We start from the raw sequence: 20,425 nt of genomic DNA on the forward strand, positions 1-20,425 counted from the left end.
TGTAAGTCGATATAAAATAAGCATACTTAATACATCCCAATAAATTAAGAGAAGTTTGAAAAAGAGTTTACTTTTCTTTTAAAAATATTACCAAGAAAAGACCAAAAATAACAGTTAAAATTAAAAAACCAACAGCACATATTTGACTGAGCACCTATGTTACTAGATGTTGTACCTTTGTCTAGGCTCCAGAGATAAAGCAGTGGGAGTCATAAAAAAGTAAAAATAAAATTTGAAAGTATAAAAATCCCTTTCTTATAAAAGATGATCTAAATAGCAGATTAAAAATAAACTGAAAAAAGCAACAGGTGAACCAAAAGACAAAAACACAAAGAAATAGTTCGGAACTGTACACACAAGCACAAAGATAACAAGAATACAAAAAAGGGACACAGACAAGGAAGTGAGATAGCCTAATGTGTATTGTGGAATTTCTTGGAAAAAAATGAAGAAGAGGCATTATTCTAATAACTACTGGTAAAACTCTCCTAACTTCAATCTTCAGATTCAGAAAATCTAAAACATCATAATCAGGAAAAGGAAGGAAAGGAAAGAGAACTTCCCACTTGGACGTAAGCAAACTAGGACTACCAGAGACAAAGCATAATCTATAAAGCGGCCTGAAAGACAGAGAGCTGATCTATCTGAACTGGACTTGGGACATCACACGGGAGTTAAGCAGGCACAGAAGGAAAGGAATGAGTCTTCCACAGAGGCACAAAGGAAGGGGGGCAGAACATCTGGGTGGAACCGAAGGTCTGCATTGGGCAAGAGCAGGAATGAGGCTGGCAAGAGGGACTGGAGCCAGATCGTTGAGGGCTTCCAATGCCAAGCCAGTGAGTCTGGCTTTGATTGCAAAATGAGGGGACAGTCATCCCTAAAGGCTCCAAAGATGGAAACACAAATATGAACGTAGCATCAGAAAAACTACCCTATCAGGTGGACCAAAGGTGGAGACACCCAGGGAGGGGAAGGCAATTAAAGAAGACCAGCCTATGGGAACAAGGACTTTACCAGAGTGGGGATAAGCTAATGAAAAAGGACAAAATACAGCAGGTGAAAAGAGGGACACTGTAAGGAAACAAATCAGTGAGATTCAGTGACCCATTTAGTATGGGCAGCAAGAAGACACTTAAAGAGAGAATCAATCCAATTTCTCTGTCTTCCCCCTTATGAGCAGTAGATTACACTTCTTCCTGGGATGGATTTGAAATTTCTTTTTATATGGTATGGGCTAGCAACTAAGTACTTTAATTGTATTTCCACAAACTACTTGAACAACCAAGTTACCTCAGTTTCCACCACTGAATGCCGACCCCTCGAGAAACAGCTTAGTTACCACAAAAAACACAGAAGGATCTCCTGTCTTCTCAGGATTACTGAAGACAGTTGGTGAATACAGGCGGTACAAGAAGTAAACAGCCAAGAAGACACAGGTTGTACATTTTAGATCCAATCCAAAATAGTCTATCCTAAACCAAAATTCTGTTACCCTATTTTATTTTCCTCACTGCACTTATCTGTGTTGGAAATAGTCTTGTTTATCTATCTCTGTATTACTTGTCTCCCTGAATCACGCTGACCCACTCCCACTAGATTATACATTCCACGAGAAAAGGGATCTTGTTTGCACTGTTCACCCCTGTAGGCTTGTACCTTTATGTGTGTGATACAAAGCAGAGCTGCTCAACAGCTATTGGATAGAGAGATGGATGGATGAATGGATGGGTGGTGGGTGCGTGGGTGGGTAGATGGATGGATGGATGATGGGTGGGTAGATGAATGGATAGATGATGGATGGGTGGGTAGGTGGGTAGATGGATGATGGATGGATGATGGGTAGGTAGGTGGGTAAGTAGATGGATGGATGGGTGGATAATGAGTGGGTGGGCGGATGGACTGATGGATGGATGGTGAATGGATATACCCAGGGCTATAGTACTGCACAAGTCCGGTGTACCATTCATTCACACGTAGCAGCTTGTACAGTAGACAGAAACTGAGCCCTACACCATGGCAGGAAATAGGCCAGGAGTTGTGGCAGCAAGAATGTAGACAGCTCAGACCCTATCTAACTCTAATGCGTCCTGTTACATTTGCAAATTGGGAATAATTTACCCATTTTTTATTAGAGATAAGCAGGAATTTTCTCTCCAGTTCTCACAAAACCAATCTCATTCTCTGAATAACCAAATATGTATTCAGGTGAAGATCTTCACATATGGACACTCCTGCCTCAGCCACCCTGTATTTAAGTAGTTTACATTTTTAACTATTGACTAAGGATTCTGAGCACCCACTGTGAATTAGACACTGTAAATTCCTTAGTTCCTCATTCTTCCCTGGTCTCTAGGGAAGTTCTCGACTTAATCAAGTGGGCTGTGGCACAAACACAGCTGAAGTTCCTGATTCAGGATACCGATCTTCAATTTAGGACAGCCCGCCCAAAATGTTTTAAAAGAATCTAGAAATAGTCATGAAGATGTCACAAACTGTCAGGCTCAAAGTCACGCACCACATCACTCTGACTGTAGGACATCTTCCTACTAGCCACATCGACCCTCACAGAGAACCCAGTGTCCTAGGCCCTGAAGAAGTTACGATTACCAGCATCTGCTGAACCCATCGCTAAAGATGAGTTCCACCACCAGTGGTTGTAGACTAACCCACCAGCTCTGCTGACCTAACTTCCTCTGAGGCACATCTATGGAAACCATGGTCTTTAAAGCAGGTCCGTCTAAGGGAATTCCAACTGGAGGGATTATGTTAAGCACCAAACCCAAGAAGCACCAGGTCCCTATAGGAGAAACATGAAGTAACAGTGTGAACACCGATTCCCCTTCCCTTTTCCACACTCCCGTGGGTTCTATATACCCCAATGACTCTCAGTCTTTACTTCCTTGAGCAGCTGCATCCTTTCTTTAAATGAAACGTTGTAGAAGTTCAATTATGAAACATATGAAAGCCGAGCTGTGGCTGGACAGGACAATAGGAGGTCAAAGACCAGGTCCTCCCCGCCCCCACCCCCGCAGCCCTGCCCCGGCCCCCTGGCACACTGGAATCCCCAGGGCAATAAGGAACCACGTCTGGAAAGCAGTGGCCTGGGTGAGATGGTGACGGTGACGAACTCATAATAATGTCTGTGAGAGAACAATAATGAGAAACAATACATTACGGTCCCCGCTTCACATAGGCCTGTTGCTGGTAGAGTGCTTCTATCACCCGGTAGCCCGTCCCAGCTGTCACCTTCTCAGGGGAGAACTCCCGTTCACAAGCCATGCCCGGGGCTGCACTGGGACTGTGTCTCCAGGGAAGTGAAAAGGCGGCATCGCTGAGGATGCCTGTGGTTTCCTTCGGTCAGTGCAGCTGTCTGCCCTAGGGTTTAACCCGTGTGAAAGAGCCACAAAAAGAGGGGGGAAATGCTCAATTAACTAGTGCATGAAGCATCAAATACATTAAGCAAGTAGTAGAGTGAAATATCTGCAAAGAAGAATTTGAACAGTTTCAAAGAGGAGTCACCTGAGTGAACGAAAAAGCAGGTTGCAAAGTGTCCGGGTCAGAAGAGAATTTCCAGTGTTCCCTTCATGCACAGCATCTGTACTGGGAAACCTACAAGTCATGTTCATTGCACAGTGTGGTAGCAGAAGTCATTTGGGTCTTCTCATCCCATAGTCTTTCTTTTTTTTTTTTTTTAACATTTATTTATTTTGAGAGAGAGAGAGACAGAGACAGAGGCAAGAGCGGGGGAGGGACAGAGAGAGGGAGATACAGAATCTGAAACAGGCTCCCAGCTCTGAGCTGTCAGCACAGAGCCCGATGTGGGGCTCCAGCCCACAAACCAGGAGATCATGACCTGAGCTGAAGCCAGACACTCAACCGACTGAGCCACTTAGGGGGCCAGGAGGTAGGAAACTTTTTGGCAATTATGTTTATTTTGATACTCTCCTATCACTGTGGCCTAATGTGGAGGGGTACTAACTGAACTGAATAAGGATCGGGTCTATCAATTAACTGGGCGGAATCACTTCTGATATTACCCACACAGAATACTTTTTAGCCCCTTTTTAGCATGTTGTAAAAGAAAAGTTTGAAACGTGGGGAAAACACTCAAGCCATAAATAAAAATGGACCCTGAACACTATCACTCTAATTCTGTTCTTTTTTTTTTAATTGTTTTTTTTTTAATGTTTTATTTATTTCTGAGAGAGAGAGACAGCATGAGCAGGGGAGGGTCACAGAGAGAGGGAAACACAAAATCTGAGGCAGGCTCCAGGCTCTGAGCTGTCAGCACAGAGCCCAACGCGAGGCTTGAACCCATGAACTGTGAGATCATGACCTGAGCCAAAGTTGGACGCTTAACCGACTGAGCCACCCAGGCGCCCCTAATTCTGTTCTTTTTAAGAGGCCTACTTATTCCTAAGAATGAAACCTGTAAGCATCGGCACCAAAATTGGATCTACCGGTGGCTACCTCTGCGTGGAGGTTTGTATTTTGTTGTCTGAGCTCATCGATGCAGTACTAGGGAAAAAACACACTTACAAACAAAAAGAAATTTTACTTAGAGGGACATTGACACTGCATGCCTGACATTTCGAGTTCCGCATATCTTGTAGATTTTGAGATGCCTATATAAATAAATGCCAGGGCGGCCCTTACCCGTGTGCTTGTGTAGTCAAACTCAAGGCCCGACTGCTTTGGAAGGAAGCCCACGCAGCTGTGCGCAGGGAGCGGACCCTGGTTGGTACCACAGTGCAGTAAGCGTGTGGGAAACAGGTGTGGCCGGGGCACGTGTGATATGTGCTCCCCATTCTCGAGGGCGGCGCAGTCCCGGAAAACCACACGGCCCAGCCCCAATAGGGACACACCAGACCCATCTACAAGGCTTCACCTCTGTGGGGATGAGGCTTATCTAGCTCTTTGTAGGAAGACTGCAGTTGATGCAAAGCATAAGAAAGTTCCTGGACGCGTCTGCAATCTGAATGTCACTGCTGTGCATAATCAGCCAGGATGGATAATCGTGGAAATCAGTCAGTGAAATCACACCTGTATGCACTCGGGAGTATGGACTCCACCAGCCTCTGACGGGCAGGACGGGCAAGTTTCACAATGCCATAGCCTGGGCGGGGTCACCTTTCAAAGAAGGTAGATCACACCCACCTCCCAGGCTTTTAATGAAGATTTTTTTTTTTAATGTTTTTATTTATTTCTGAGAGAGAGAGAGAGAGAGAGTGAGCAGGGGAGGATCAGAGAGAGAGGGAGACACAGAATTTGAAACAGGCTCCAGGCTCTGAGCTAGCTGGCAGCACAGAGCCTGACGCGGGGCTCGAACCCACGAACTGTGAGATCATGACCTGAGCTGAAGTCGGACGCTTAACCTACTGAGCCACCCAAGCACCCCATAGTGAAGGTTTTAAGTATTTATGGGTCAGGTGCCTGGGTGGCTCAGTCAGTTAAGTGTTGGACTCTTGATTTTGGCTCAGGTCATGATCTCATGGTTCAATGGTTCAAGCCCTGTGTTGGGTTCCATGCTGGCAGTGTGGAGCCTGTCTGGGATCCTCTCTCTTCCTATTTCTCTGCCCCTCCCCCACTCATGCACACATGCACACACGCAATCTCTCACTCTAAAAATAAATAAATTAAAAAACATAAGATATTTATGGGTCTACATAGCATCCGCTAATTAAATAAAAATATTTCAGAAACCTAAATACACAGATTTTCAAATCATGTAGCCCACTACTGAAAAAAAACCAAAAACCAAAATAGGTGGATTCCATTTATTCTTAAACAGACTCAAACTTAAAACTCACAACCTTCAAGACAACTTCTCAGCCACACACATTGACATGACCACTCGGCCAACACGAAGCACTTGACTAGATGGTCTACACTATAAAGGATCTGGGCTGCAGAGCAGCCTCCGTGAACTACGTTACAGGACTCCCTGCAGAGCCGCATCGCTCTCCTACGTCACCCTCCCTAACTGCATACTGGAAGGTCTGGGTAATGGGGACATCATGTCGCAGACACAACAGGGCTGAGTCAGAAAGATGAAAGCCACTCCTACCTCCTCTACTGGCCTTATGGTCAACTCTGAACTTACCTGTGAAGACATGAGAGCCTATGTTTCAAAAGGGACATGTTTAATGTCTCATACCAGTAATATACTCTCAGTAAAATTAGGAAACAGTAATGGTTGAAAATATTAAACTTTCCTATGCTCCTTATATTTTGCAAACACAACTATAAACCAAGTAAGCACCATGAGTTGGGAATAAATAGCAAACAATGGTGGAAGAATTCCACAAGCATTAGGGTATTTGTCAAATCCTGCCTCAAAAAGGGGGACAGCATGGTACACTGTCTCCACGGCGTGGAGTGGAAGACAGACAGACCTACTGCCAAATGCCATTTCTGCCACGTATACTGTGGGAAACAGCTGGCCACTTATTGAACCACTTGGAATCTCAATATCTTTATCTGGAAAATGGGACTTATTTAATGTTCCCAGGACACTGTGATAATCTAAGACATAAAATATTTGGCCCAGGCACGTCTATTGTGTCCTACATTCGTAGACTAAAAGAAAAACAAGGGGCATCGCGGTGGCTCAGTCGGCTGAGCATCCGACTCTTGAGTTTGGCTCAAGTCATGGTCTTGCAGTTCATGAGATCAAGCCCCACACTGGGTTCTGCACTGACTGTGTAGAGCCTGCCTGGGATTCTCTCTGTCTCCTCTTTCTCTTGACCCTCCTTCCCCCAAATAAAACCAAAAACAAAATCCTAAAGGATCAAAGTGACACATGACATGATTTGGGCTATTCCATAATAAAAGAGCCAGTGCATCAAAAGCTAGACATATATTGAAGGTCACAAGATATGAAATAATGGGTGACCCTGACCTTGACGATAAACATGATTGAAGAGATAAGAATTAAAGGCAATAAGCAAGGAAATGAAGGAACCACTTAACAACATAACTTTAGGGGAGGAGGGTGTCAAAGCAGGGTAAAGTTCATGATGAACAGGGCATCAGGCAACTTGATGCAACCACTATCCAATCAGATATAGCCTTGACGTCGTTCAAGACGTCAAGGGTGAGAGTAAAGGCAGTAAGAGCCGGTTCAAAGGATATTGAGCTTTGATACTGGCTTCCGCGTTCCCACAATAAAAGGCAGGGAGGTCTCTGACCAGAAATGTGTTATCACTGTCATCTGTCCAGAGTTGCATGTTGCCTTTATGGCCTTTCTTGTCCTTCAGGCAACAGGAAGAGCCCCAGAGGGGTGGCATCAGAGCTGCTCAAGGAGGAGGTCAGAGCAACATCCCCCTACTCAGTCACGTTGCATTTGAGGCCGGAAGGTGAGTGAGGTTCCGCCCTAAGAACAGCTGCCCTTCCACAGACCGAGCACGGCAGGCTGGGCCCCCCGCTCTTACGTACCTCCAACCGCTGCTGTTCTGTACCTACTGCAAGGCTCCTCTAAAGTTACTCTCATGTAGGCTTCCTCAGGCAGGGTCTTGTCTCTTCTTTCATAGCTCTCCCAACCAGATGCTTTTGTGCAACCTCCACAGCCTCAGGGATGGACCTGGAATCAAGGAGCAACTTGAGCTTAATCACTTGGAAAAGGGAGCCAGAAGACTGTTGAGCTTAAGGACATCTTAGAAATCTAGTGCATGTCACTGTCAGCAAAAATGATGAAGTATTAGACTGGAAACAAAAAATTCACAACTGACCTTCTCCAACCTCCACCCTCTTCTTTCTCTTTTGTAAAGGTTGTGTGTGTGTGTGTGTGTGTGTGTGTGTGCGCGCCATGAATATACATAATATTAAACCCCATCTTTTGATTTTTTAAAGTTTATTTATTTATTTGGGGGGAGAGGGACAGAGAGACACAGGGAGAGAGAGAATCCCAGACAGGCTCTGTGCTGTCAGTCCAGAGCATGACTTGGGGCTTGAACTCATGAACTGTGAGATCATGACCTGAGCCAAAATCAAGAGTCAGAGGCTCAACCAACTGAGCCACTTAGGTGCCCCACCCCCTGCCATCTTTTTTTTTTTCTTAAATAGTTTATTATCAAGTTGGTTTCCATATAACACCCAGTGCTCATCCCCACAAGCACCCTCCTCCATGCCCTTCCCTCCCCTACCCCTCCCTCCCGTCATCTTTTCTTAGTTGAAAACTGAAGTGTGTAACTCTCTATTCTCCTTTTATATATGTATCTACATTCTTTAGTTGTCAACACATAACTGATTTTCACAAATTAACTGCAGCAGCTTCAGGATGAAAACAAAGGGTAACAATACTTAAGTTATCCTCTTTACAAGCAGATAAAAAGGTGCTCACTTCTGTGAGGCCAAAACAGCACTCTCATAAATGCCCCCTCTTCTGGTCACATATGTGTAACTGGGCTTTTGCATAACCAGGAAGCTGGAGAGGTTTAGCCTCTGACAAAGGACAAAGAGCGTTCTTCACTCAGTCCCTCATGCACAGCCGTGTGCACTTCCACGTGAAAGAATACACAATCTGGAGGCAGCAAGCAACACGGCATCTTTTTGTAATCAAGTTCAAGTTAATCAATAGCATTCTATCTTTTCTCTCTAGAACAATCCATTAAAAGTGGGTCCTCAACACTTTGCCGGATCACATGACCAGCTGATGAAAGTGAAGCCTATTCTAATACCATTCAAATTCCAGAAAGACCTTAAGCTCTTTGAAGCCCATTCCTGGACCCGAGGATAAAAATCCTAGGACCGTGCACCAAACAGGGTAGCTGAAATCTCGAGCCTACCCACAAAATTAACTATGTGAGGAAACAGTTCTTGAACAAAAGACACCAGTCTTAACAGCCCTGAGGACCAACTCACAGCAGGCAGTGCCCGATCTAATCTCTCTTTATCTTCTCATGAAATAGTAAGAAATAGTGCTACACCTGTAAATGACCAAACATAGACTGTCACTGGGTTACAACAGTTTAAGTTACGGTGTTTTTCACCTTACGATGCTGCCAAAGCAATACAGGGTCAGTAGAAACCATACTTTGAATTCCGCCCCTGCCTGGTCTCGTGATGTGCAGTAGAACGCTCTCTCGGGGCACAAGGTGGCATTGAGCCTCAGCGCCCAGGCGGCTAGGAGACACGGTGGGAACTGACGATCACTCCATACACACCACAACCCTTCTCCTTCCTTCTGCTTTTCATTTTCAGTCCAACGCCCAATAAGTTACATGAGTTCTTCACCACTTTCTCATAAAGCAGGCTTTGTGTTAGAGAATTTTGCCCCGTTGCAGGCACGTGAGAGTGTTCTAAACAAGCACATTCAAGGCGGGCTGGACTGAGCCATGTTCAGTATGGTAAGTGTGTTAAATGCAGTTTTGATTTACGATAGTTTCAGCTTACTACGGGTTCATCGTGACGTGACCCTCTTAAGTCGAGGAACATGTGTACAGTCACAAAGAGAGCTGCTGCCACAAACTAACTAAAAAAACCAAAACAAATAAAAATTAGGCTTGACATTATATTGGCTTAAAAGTGTTCAAGTAAAATATATTTACATTAAAGAACATCGTTTCCTGAGGATACCAACATACAGTACATACACCTCAAGTTAAATCCAGGATTTTCCCTGTAAGAAAACTATGCCTCAGGAAACAGGTATCATCTCACATTCTTGACCTCACATTATGAACAAAAATTTGTTTATTCTGAATTCAAAAATGTTTAGGAAGGGTAGTTCAATGAAGGCTAGCCTTAGATGTTTTAACAAAAAGGAAGCAAAGGAAGAGATTGAACAATGTTTTCTGGAGGTATAACCTAACAATAGCATTTATGAGGTATCATTTTTTAAAAATCCGTTTAAATATCATTTTAAAAATCAATCTGGATTTGGGGGGTGATAGATGGCCAAAGGAACGGGGCTGTTTATCTCTGTTTCCCTCTATATCCCCATCAAAATTATAGTAACGAGAGAAAGAAGATAAAAAACCCCTAAGGACAAGGAGAACAGAAAAGGGCACTGGAGCAGAGGAGAGACATGACTGCTGAGCAGAGCGGAGAACCAACCTCACTGCCTGGGCAGCAAGCAAACGCCGGCTGCCCGTTCCGGAAGGCTCAGGAGATGGGGCTGTGGCTCCTGGGTAAACTGAGGGGCAGGTTAAAAGTCTGCATAAAGATCAGTAGCCCCTTACCTGAGACGATGCACATGGATCCAAGGTCTGTCCATAACACCTGACACAACAAAACCCCGAGAAGAAAACACCGGCAGAAAGCTTCAGGACACCGGATTTGGCAATGATTCATTGTATATGATACAAAAAAGTGCAGGCAACAAAAGCAAAAATATACAAATGTGACTAGATGAAACCTAAAAACCTCTGCCTGGCAAAGGAAACAATCAGTAAAAAGGCAGCCGACTAAAAGCAAAAAAATATTTTCAAACTATGTATACAATAATGGGGCTAATAGAATATACTAAGAATTCCTACAACTTAACCCACAAACAAATAACCTAATTAAAAAAAAAAAAAAAATACAGGCAAAGAACTTGAACAGACATTCCTCCCAAAGAAGGTACAGAGATGGTGAACAAGGGTATGAAAGCATGCTTGGCATTGCTCATCATCGGGGAAATGAAAATCAACACTCGCTGAGCTACCACCTCACACCGGTCAGAATGGCGAAAATCAAAAACACGAGAGACAACAAGCACTGGCGAGGATGTGGAGAGAAAGGAGCCCGGTGCGCTGGTGGTGGGAGTGCAAACTGGTGCGGCCACTGTGGAAAGAGCATGGGAGGGCCTCAAAAAATTAAAAATACAACTACCATAGGATCCAGTAATGGCACTACTGGGGATTTGCCCCCCAAATACAAAAACACTAACTCAAAAGGATACATGCATCCCTATGTTTATAGCAGCATTATTTACAAGAGCCAAACTATGGAAGCAGCCCAAGTATCCACTGACTGATGAATGGATAAAGAAGGGAAGGTGTGTGTGTGTGTGTGTGTGTGTGTGTGTGTGTGTGTGTGATGGAATATTATTCAGCTGTGAAAAAGAATGCAATCTGGCCATTTGCAACAACATGGATGGAGCTAGAGAGTACAATGCTAAGTGAAATAAGTCACAGAAAGACAAATGCCATATGATTTCACTCATATGAAAAATTTAAGAAAAAAGACAAGTGAACAAACAAAGAAAAAGAGAGACAAACAAACACACTCTTAATTGACTACAGAGCACACACTGATGGTCACCAGAGGGGAGGTGGGTAGGGGATGGGTGAAACAGATGAAGGGGATTAACAGCACACATAGCGGGGCACCTGAGTGGCTCAGTCGGTTAAGTGGCCGACTTCAGCTCAGGTCATGATCTTGCAGTTCATGAGTTCAAGCCCCATGTCGGGCTCTGTGCTGACAGCTCAGAGCCTGGAGCCTGCTTCACATTCTGTGTCTCCCTCTCTCTCTGCCCTTCCCCTGCTCACGCTCTGTCTCTCAAAAAAATAAACATTAAAAAAAAAAAGTACACATACGATGATGAGCCCTGAGTAATGTACGGAATTGTTGAATCACTGTATTGTACACCTGAAACTAATATAACACTGTGTGCTAATTACAGCTGAATTAAAAGCGGAAAAATTTTTTAATAAAAAAGAAACTAATTAAAAAGAAAAGGTATTTGCACACCCACCTTCACTGCGGCACTATTCACCACAGCAAAGAGGAGGAGGCGACCGAAATGTCCGTCAGTGGAAAAATGGATAAAGAAAAAGTGCTCCAGACATAAAATGGTATATTATTCAATCTTATAAAATGAAGCAATCCTGTCACAGGTTATATTGGGAAAGAGCTCAAGGACATCATGCCATGTCAGATGAGTCTGTCACCCAAAGACGAATTCTGGAAGTTTCCACTACCATGAGGCATCTGGAGCAGCCAGACTGTTAGAAATAGGGAGAGGAAGGGTGGCTGCCAGAGGCCAGGGCAGGGAGGAAGGGACAGCTGTACTGGTGCGTGCAGGGTTTCAGTTTTGCAACAGGAAAAAGTTCTAGACGCCTGTTGCATAACAGTATCGATATAGTTAACACTGCTGTACTATGCCCTGAAAAATGGTTAATCCAGCAAATTTCATATTTTTTTCCCACAATAAGAAAATGTGGGAGTAGATAATGTGGATTATCTAGGTGAGTCCAATGTGATCGTAAGGGTCCTAAAATGTGACAGAAGGAGGCAGAGGAAGTCAGAGTAAAGCAGTACGAGGTGTATTTGACCTGCTTCTGCTCCTGTGAAGAGGCTCCCACCTGGAAGGGGGCCTCCAGAAGCAAGAAAAGGCTGGGGGGAACACCTTGACTGAGGCCGGGGAGACCCATCAGACTCCTGACCTACAGGACTAGAAGGTAAAACAAATTGTTATTTTAAGCACAAAGAAAAAGTGGGGAGCAATTAAAGCCCTAGATCTTTTCCCAAGACAAACCATCCCTATTCCCATGAAACAGAAACAGCATTCTATTTTTAAAAACAAAACATTCAGAGACCAATAAAAATGAAGTGTGGAATTACAAACATGCTGGTAGAAATTAAAAGTATAATAACCCTGGAGGGCCTGGGTGGCTCAGTCATTTGGGTGGCTGCCTTCAGCTCAGGTCATGATCTCACAGTCTGTGAGTTAAGAGCCCTGTGTCGGGCTCTGTGCTGTGTCTGCTTCCGATTCTGTGTCTCCCTCCCTCTCTCTCCGCCCTTCCCCTGCTTGCTCGCTTGCTCTCTTTCTCAAAATAATAAACATTAAAAAATTGCTTTAATTTAAAAAAAGTCCAATACCCCTAAGAAAATCTCTCAGAAAGTAGAACAAAAAACACATAGAGATAGGAAATGGTTCAGAAAAACAAACAAACAAAAAACATAAGAAATGAGAGAACCAAACCAGGGGGTCCAAATATCTAACAAACTTGCAGAAACGAGGAAAAAGAAAAGAGTGAAAAGGAAATTATCCAAGAAATAATACAAGAAAATTGTCCAAATTGAAGGAAATGAGCCTCAGGATTGAAAGGACCACTAACATCAGAAGATCCTATGACCTATGTCCCAAATGGAAATTTCAGAATTCTAGGATAAAGAAAAGAATCAAACATTTTCCAGAGAAATAAAACAGTAAAACAGTTCATGCACAACCACCTGGGAAGCAGAACAGCCTGAGACGTTTCAACATAAATATCACAAAGCTCAGCCACAAGCAAAATACAGTCATAATCGGGTAAACAGTAAGTATTTATTTATGCACACACTGCAACAAAACGAGAGCCACAAAATGGAGATGGGAAGAGGAGGTGTGCACTGAGGGTGAAGGGTTACGCACGGGAGCTAAATCCTTGCAGAAAATCAATCTATAGAAGTCTAAAATTTTCTTTTTTTTTTTTAATGTTTTTTTTTTTTTAATTTTTTTTATTTCTAGGAGAGAGAGAGAGAGAGACAGCGCGAGCAGGGGAGGGTCAGAGAGAGAGGGAGTCACAGACTGAAACAGCCTCCAGGCTCTGAGCTGGCAGTCAGCACAGAGCCCGACGCGGGGCTCGAACCCAAGAACCGTGGGATCATGACCTAAGAGAAAGTCGGACGCTTAACCGACTAAGCCACCCAGGCGCCCCTAGAAGTCTAAAATTTTCAAAGCAATCAATAAATGGCACTTCGAGCATACGGCGTGTTGTTTAGAAATAGGCAAACAAGAGAGTATGAGTAAAAGGGTTGAAAAGGGGCTAACGACAGTATAAAAACAACTGGGGGCGGCTGTTACAAGATTATTCTCATTGTAAACAATGTGCATGTGATTACCTCAAAATAAATAAAACGAATGAGTAGCTGAAAGGAAAAAAGAAGGAAAAGTGTATTTAACAGAGCAAACCCATACACCATTACATAGTGGAGATCACCAATGTTCATCGACACAGAAAGAATGGAAACAGTAACTGTCCTTACATTGGGCAAAGGGTTACTTACCTTGGAGTAAAACTTCCAATTATAGCATCACGCACAGGGATTCCACATATACTGCATTGCAAACAAGTAAATGGTAGCCTGTTCTGGAAAATGGTTCTGGATGCTTCAAAAATGTGGTTTATGACAGAGACAGTGACAACAAATGTGTGTGGAAAGAGCTGGATGAAAGTTACTCTGAGGTAGGAAAAAAATATTAGTTCTAATACTATTTGACATAGATACACATTGTTAAATATACATGTGTAACTAAATTAATTAAATAGTATAAATATGCATTTGACTATTACCTCTATGTACCCAAAACATTCACTGTATCAAGCTGACCACAAAAGTTGTTTTTTTAGTTCTTCTCAGTGGGAAAACATGGGAAATATAAACCAAGCATAAATGGTACATAAAGAAATTAAAAATCCATTTACCTGAATCATGTTGGTATATTTCTGCATCACTCTTCCTTCCAATCTACGAGAAAATAAGAAGCAAATTAAAATGCCTTCTTTGGGAACTAAACTGCTTCAAAGGAAAAAAAAACCCCTAAAATCCAGGGTACCTATTACTTGCTGCTTGTTCTCTATCCATAGAAAAACTCATTCTTCCCCACTTCCCAGCTAATTCCCGGCTGTCATACAATAGAATGAATTTTATTATGCAAAGCCTAACAGAAGCAAGCAAGTAACCCCAATGCTAATAAAAATTTGTGCCCCAAGCACACCTAATGGTATAGCAGGAGTTTTAAAATCATACACTTTTATAAATGATCTCTTCTCTAGTCAGGCAGATAATTGCTAATTGATGACACAGAGAAGGATAACGCAAGAAAGCATTTTTCAAAGTATGAGAAGTATGACTATAGGATAAAAGGGTGGCGACATGTTTAAATTTTCATTTTCACCAAACGCAATCAGTAGCAGGGTAAGTGGAACGTCCACAGGCCGTATATGCACCAATGTGTATGAGCAAACAGCTAATAAGTAGTCTTCCAACCACATCCGCTTAAAGCCTTAGACTTGCTTCCTCATTTAATTTCATTAAAGACTTTCTCAACCCAGAATGGAAATATCACCCTTCCAATTCATATGTGAATTATGGTGCCCGCAGACCACTCTCCCCTAGGTCACCCCTGCCCTGACTTCAAATACCACACGTTAGTTTCGCCTGTGGGACAAGGTACTATTTTCCAGGCAGCTGTCTGGGAATCCATGAATCCCTGTACCTGTACCAAAATAAAATGCTTCAGGAAGAGAGAGACCAGAAGTCAGTGACTACAAGGAGACAGGGTCTCGGGAAGATGGTGACAGGTCTGAGGACGGTGTTTTGGCTGGTGGGGTGGTTGCCAGCTCCCCAGACACTGTAGGGCAGAGAAGCTGCTGCATGATATCAATAGAAGGGGAAGGGCCTTCCTACTGTGCAAGACAGATGTCCTGCTAGGGGGGACGTGAAGAAAGGGGGCAGGGGGGTTGGACCTTTTTCTTAATGTTTATTTTTTTGAGAGAGAGACAGACAGACAATGAGCAGGGGAGGGGCACAGAGAGAGGGAGACACAGAACCTGAAGCAGGTTCCAGGCTCTGAGCTGTCAGCACAGAGCCTGACGCAGGGCTTGAACTCACGAACTGAGAGATCATGACCTGAGCCGCAGTCGAATGCCTAACTGACTGAGCCCCCAGGCGCCCCGGGACCTCCTTTTAGAGCTGCGAAGACACCTATAAAAATACAAGTAATAGCTTCTAGTTTGTGATGGAAGCTAGGGTAAGGTACTGATGCACATCTCTTTAGATCTTCCACTTGCTACGAAGCCTGCAGACAGAGGAGGACACTGGGTCTCACAGCAGGTAAGTGTGACGCCCCAACCCACACACTTGGGTGAGGCCAAGCCATTCCCCATGACACCTTCCACACAGGCTAAGAGACACCAAAACACCAAAAGGAAAATGTTCACAGAAAAGAGGCCATTCTCACTAGATACAGAATGTATCGTGAGGCTCCTGCTCATGAATCATTTACAGGAAAAGAACCGAGTAACTGGGGGTCCCTGGAAGTCCCCTGAAGTACCGGAAAGTTGAATAGTTCCATCATTTGCGAAGGAGGCCTGCTTATCTTTCTGTACCTCAAAGGAGATGTTTCAAAAGGAGCCCGTACACTTCACGAGGGGTAATTTTCTGTCATGTTAATTTGTTTCATGCTCTGTGAACTTTTCCCACTGCAGCGGGGGAATCAAAGGAACACGATGTCCGTTAAAAAAAGTCACAGATGCAGAGACAAGTTGCCACGAGACAATTTTCGAGGAGCATCTGATAATGTTGCATGCAAACGACCTGCCCTAACGGCATGAATATTTAATTCAATCGTAAGTACTTTTAAAAAGCAGGGAACACGGTTCAAAGCCACAACTTCCAATTCTGCTACTTGAAGAGGGACAAGAAATAAAATATCCAAAAAGAGTGGATAGAAGACTGTATGCGAGGGACTCACCAAAAGGCATGTCGCTAAAAACACATTCCTGCATCCTCCCTGGTAAACGCAAAATAATGTAATGGCAGTAACTATGACTGTCAGACGTGATGTGCAATTTAATTTGATGCCTTCACATTTAATCCAATGAGAACCCTGCTCGGGGAAGGGGGAGGCTTGAGGATCCCCAGTGGATCAGATGCAGACCCTGGGCCCCAAGCAATTAAGTAACTTGTCCAAGGCTGCAAACTCGTTCAAGGTCGCGCTGTGAGGAAGTAGGAAAGGGTTCCCGTCAGGCCTACGGGACGCCAGACACACAAGGCAGTCCTGGCTCCGCGATGAAAGCACCCAACCTGCTTTTCCACTTCAAAATCATTTCATGATCCTTTCACAAGCTCCTGGTTTCAAATTGCTTTTGATTCGTCCTGAGTAAAGGGTACTGGCACACCTTCCCCCGTGAGATGGTCTAATGTGTTGATAGCGAGAGGCTGGAGAAGAGAAACAGAAATAGATCTGGAAAGACTCTTTTTATAGAGGAGAGAACAGTGCAAGCGGCGGAGAGCTCCCCGGGGACGGGCGGGGTGCGGGATCTTGCGCAGGCAGGGCTCAGCACATGCTGAGGTCTGAGTCCACAGCGGACACCTGCGGTTTAGGAACTAAGAGGAAGTTCCTTCTGGACTTGCGTATAAGCCAGGGAAGTGTGCTCACCTTTCAGAGTAAAGCGTCCAGGGGGACAAGTTATCCAAATGACACTGATAAGGCTGTGGTGGCTCTGAACTTTCAGTGGCGACTGAGTATGGGAAGACCAGAATCTTCGCAGGAGTTAGCCCAGTGGCACGCAGAGGAGAGAGGACAGAAGGAGGTACCCTTCCCTTATGCACAGAAATTCTGTGCAGCCATGCTCGGCCTGCTAAGTGTCCAGTGCTGCTGACTTCCTCGCAAGAAAACCCGCAGTGGGGCTGTGGGCTCGAAGGGGAGGGAGGAACAAGTCGAAGAAGCAAGGCTGAGGAAGGACAAGACTCAAGTTTACAAAACCTAGCAAGGCATGGCGAACTCCCACTATACAAATTTGTACTAATACAAATTTGTATTTGTACAGCCAGTCCTTCTGGAGCTTACTACTTCCTCCTTGATTGTTGGGGGGGGGTTCATCTCGGGGGCCAGCCTGACAGATGGCAAGGGGGAGGCAGCCTGCAGGACAACAGTACTGAAACCAAGCTGCCACTGTCCCCACGGACATGAGACACGGAAACGCAGCGGACACGCTTGGATGCAGGCAACTTGGTCCCAAACTCTGTAACTACATACAATGCAGTTGTTTTTTTTCTCACAGGGCAAGACAACGTGTGATTAGACACGAATGATATGGAGAGACCCTAAGACCACCAGATTAATTTAGTTATATTTTTATTTTTGTTTAAAAATTTTTAATGTTTTATTTATTTCTGAGAGAGAGAGAGAGAGAGAGAGAGAGACAGCGTGAGCTGGGGAGGGGCAGAGAGAGAGAGGGAGATATAGAATCTGAAACAGGCTCCAGGCTCTGAGCTGTCAGCACAGAGCCCGATACGGGGCTCAAACCCATAAACCGTGAGATCATGACCTGAGCCGAAATCGGACGCTTAACCGACTGAGCCACCCAGGCACCCCTATATTTTTGTTTTATTACGTTTTTCTATTAAAATTACACTTCATGAGGATAGTAAGAAGCAGACATTTTCCTCATTCTCACTCATCGACAACATACGCACATCACATTGAGGCTATATAACCTCAAGTGCAGAGTCAGTGCCTTCTTCTAGCATCTAACTCTCAACAAACACAGTTTGATTGGACGGATTCTTTCTGTCCTCTGCTTGGAGAAGAACCTTTGCAGTCTCTCGTGGGGGAAGGATTCAAGGGCGGGTTGCCAGGCCCCAGGCACTGCGTCAAGCTCACGGTGACTGGACGGTGCAATGTGCCCCTATGGACACCGCCAGGCTCCCTTCTGCTGGCGGCTGGCATCACCTTCTTTACCAGGGAGAACGACACAGATTACACTCCAGGAAAGCCTTCACCCGCTCCTCACGGCACAGCATTCCTACCGCTTCCAGATTTAAAGACTTAGCATCAAGGGCAAACTGAATGTCTCCTCCCAGCCCTCCTCCTCCAACCCTCCTTCAACGTGCAGGTCATCATGATTCTCTTGGGAAGTCCCAGCTCCTTCTCTGAGCTGCTTGCCAGGGTGTAAAAGAAAATATAAACTATAAAAAAAAAAAAAAATTCACCCATTCACTACCCTGCCTCTCAAAGGGCTTACCTCATCCTCCGCTTCTGGAAGGTGCATTTGAATAGAGGAGTTTGAAGGAACAGGTTCATCCGGAAGGAAAGGACAGGTTTACACACTAAAATGTGGGTGCAGAAGGGGAGCATTTAACGAGAGGGAGGCAGACATTTTCAGAGAAATACAAGGTGCTAGTCATTCCCAAAGGTGATAGAGTGAAAGCTGCTGTGAGAGGAATGAATGGTGACTGCCTATAGGCTAATCCCTGAAGACCTGAGTGTGACCTCATGCCCACCGCCACCCCTCTGCCCTTTCCCCAAGAGGGGGCCAGTGCCTTCCTCAGAAGGAGGAGGAAAGAAAAGGCACCTCACCCTTCCTTCCGCAAGGATTTATTGCCTGGGAGCACACAGAGATGTGAGAGAGGCTTCCCTGAAGGAGCTCACAGTCTGGCCAGAAGGAAAACCCAAACCAGTACTGGCATTTCTGGGTGGCCGGGGAGGCCAGGGAGGTAAATGACATGGAAGAATCCAAGTGCTTCCCTGCCAGGGGCCAGGCGCCATTCCTGGACATGTCGCGGATCTCATTCTTATCCTGGAAACCAGCCATGAGACTGGCCAATGTCTCGTCCTTTCCTACCTACAGGAAGGAGGGCGTGAGGGACCCAGAAAAGGGTCTTGCAAACAAAGGTATTTCTTTTTTCTACTTAAATCCTCAGATAGCCCCAATATAAAATCTATATCCATTTTCCCTTTCGAAAGCTGCCCAGAAGAGTCTCAGGGGCTGACAACTTGTGCCAGTGCATTCACAAACTGAGGGACTTTCTACCATTGCAGGGCTGGTGTCCAGGGCCCTGTCCACAATGTCCCCCCCCTCACCCCCCATTTTACTGCAGCAGAGTTTGGTTCTTACCAACACTCTATCCATGGATGAGCCAATATAACCTTCCTCAAGTGTTATTAATTACAGCTCCCTAGGGCACCTGGGTGGCTCAGTCTGTTGAGTGTCCAACTTTGGCTCAGATCACGATATCACGGTTAGTGAGTTCAAGTCCCATGTCAGGCTCTGTGCTGACAGCTCAGAGCCTGGAGCCTGCTTTGGATTCTGTGTGTGTCTCTCTCTGTCCCTCCCCTGCTCATGCTTTCTCTCTCCTCTTTCTCTCTCCCCCAAATAAATAAGCATTAATCTAAAATAAATAAGCATTAAAAAACATAAGGGGCGCCTGGGTGGTGCAGTCAGTTGGGCATCTGACTTCGGCTCAGGTCATAATCTCACAGTTCGTGAGTTGGAGCCCCGCGTGGGGTTCTGTGCTGACAGCTCAGAGTCTGAAGCCTGCTTTCGATTTTGTGTGTGTCTCTCTCTGCCCCTCCCATGCTCTCTGTCAAAAATAAACCTTAAAAGTAACAACAATAATAATTACAGCTCCCTGCAGGCAAGAGCCACCCGTCCTCTGTGCTTCTCCCGCTCTCAGTACCCAGGGGAGACATGGGTAATCACCCACAAAATCCCACCAGGTTTTCCTCTACCCGTTCTAGCAAATCAAACTTCTCTGGGCAGTTTGCCCACCTTTACTCTCCACACTTAGTCATCATTTTCAAAACTGGAGTATTATCCACCATCAAAACATCTATTCACTGTGAGCTGGGTGATGCTGTGGGTCTCTGTAAGGTCCTCCCCACCCCTGCTCCCTCGCTGCCAGTCCTGCCCATCACAGGCTTCTCCAGAACAACAGACACAAATGT

The 20,425-nt window shown here is 44.9% G+C and overlaps 1 protein-coding gene across 2 annotated transcripts in view; it reads right to left on the reverse strand.

The window, feature by feature from the left end:
• SGMS1 (sphingomyelin synthase 1) overlaps positions 1 to 20,425 on the reverse strand; it is a 262,857-nt gene that overhangs the window by 128,640 nt on the left and 113,792 nt on the right. For both annotated transcript variants that reach the window (XM_039238521.1, XM_039238522.1), the window contains 2 exons: positions 14,397 to 14,439; positions 7,465 to 7,582 (listed from right to left, as the gene is read on the reverse strand). The gene's annotated coding sequence lies outside the window, so the exon portion shown is untranslated. The remainder of the gene's footprint in view (positions 1 to 7,464; positions 7,583 to 14,396; positions 14,440 to 20,425) is intronic.

This window comes from Hyaena hyaena, unplaced genomic scaffold (assembly GCF_003009895.1).
Source record: "Hyaena hyaena isolate Hyena2069 unplaced genomic scaffold, ASM300989v1 scaffold_141, whole genome shotgun sequence".
Lineage (NCBI taxonomy): Eukaryota > Metazoa > Chordata > Mammalia > Carnivora > Hyaenidae > Hyaena > Hyaena hyaena.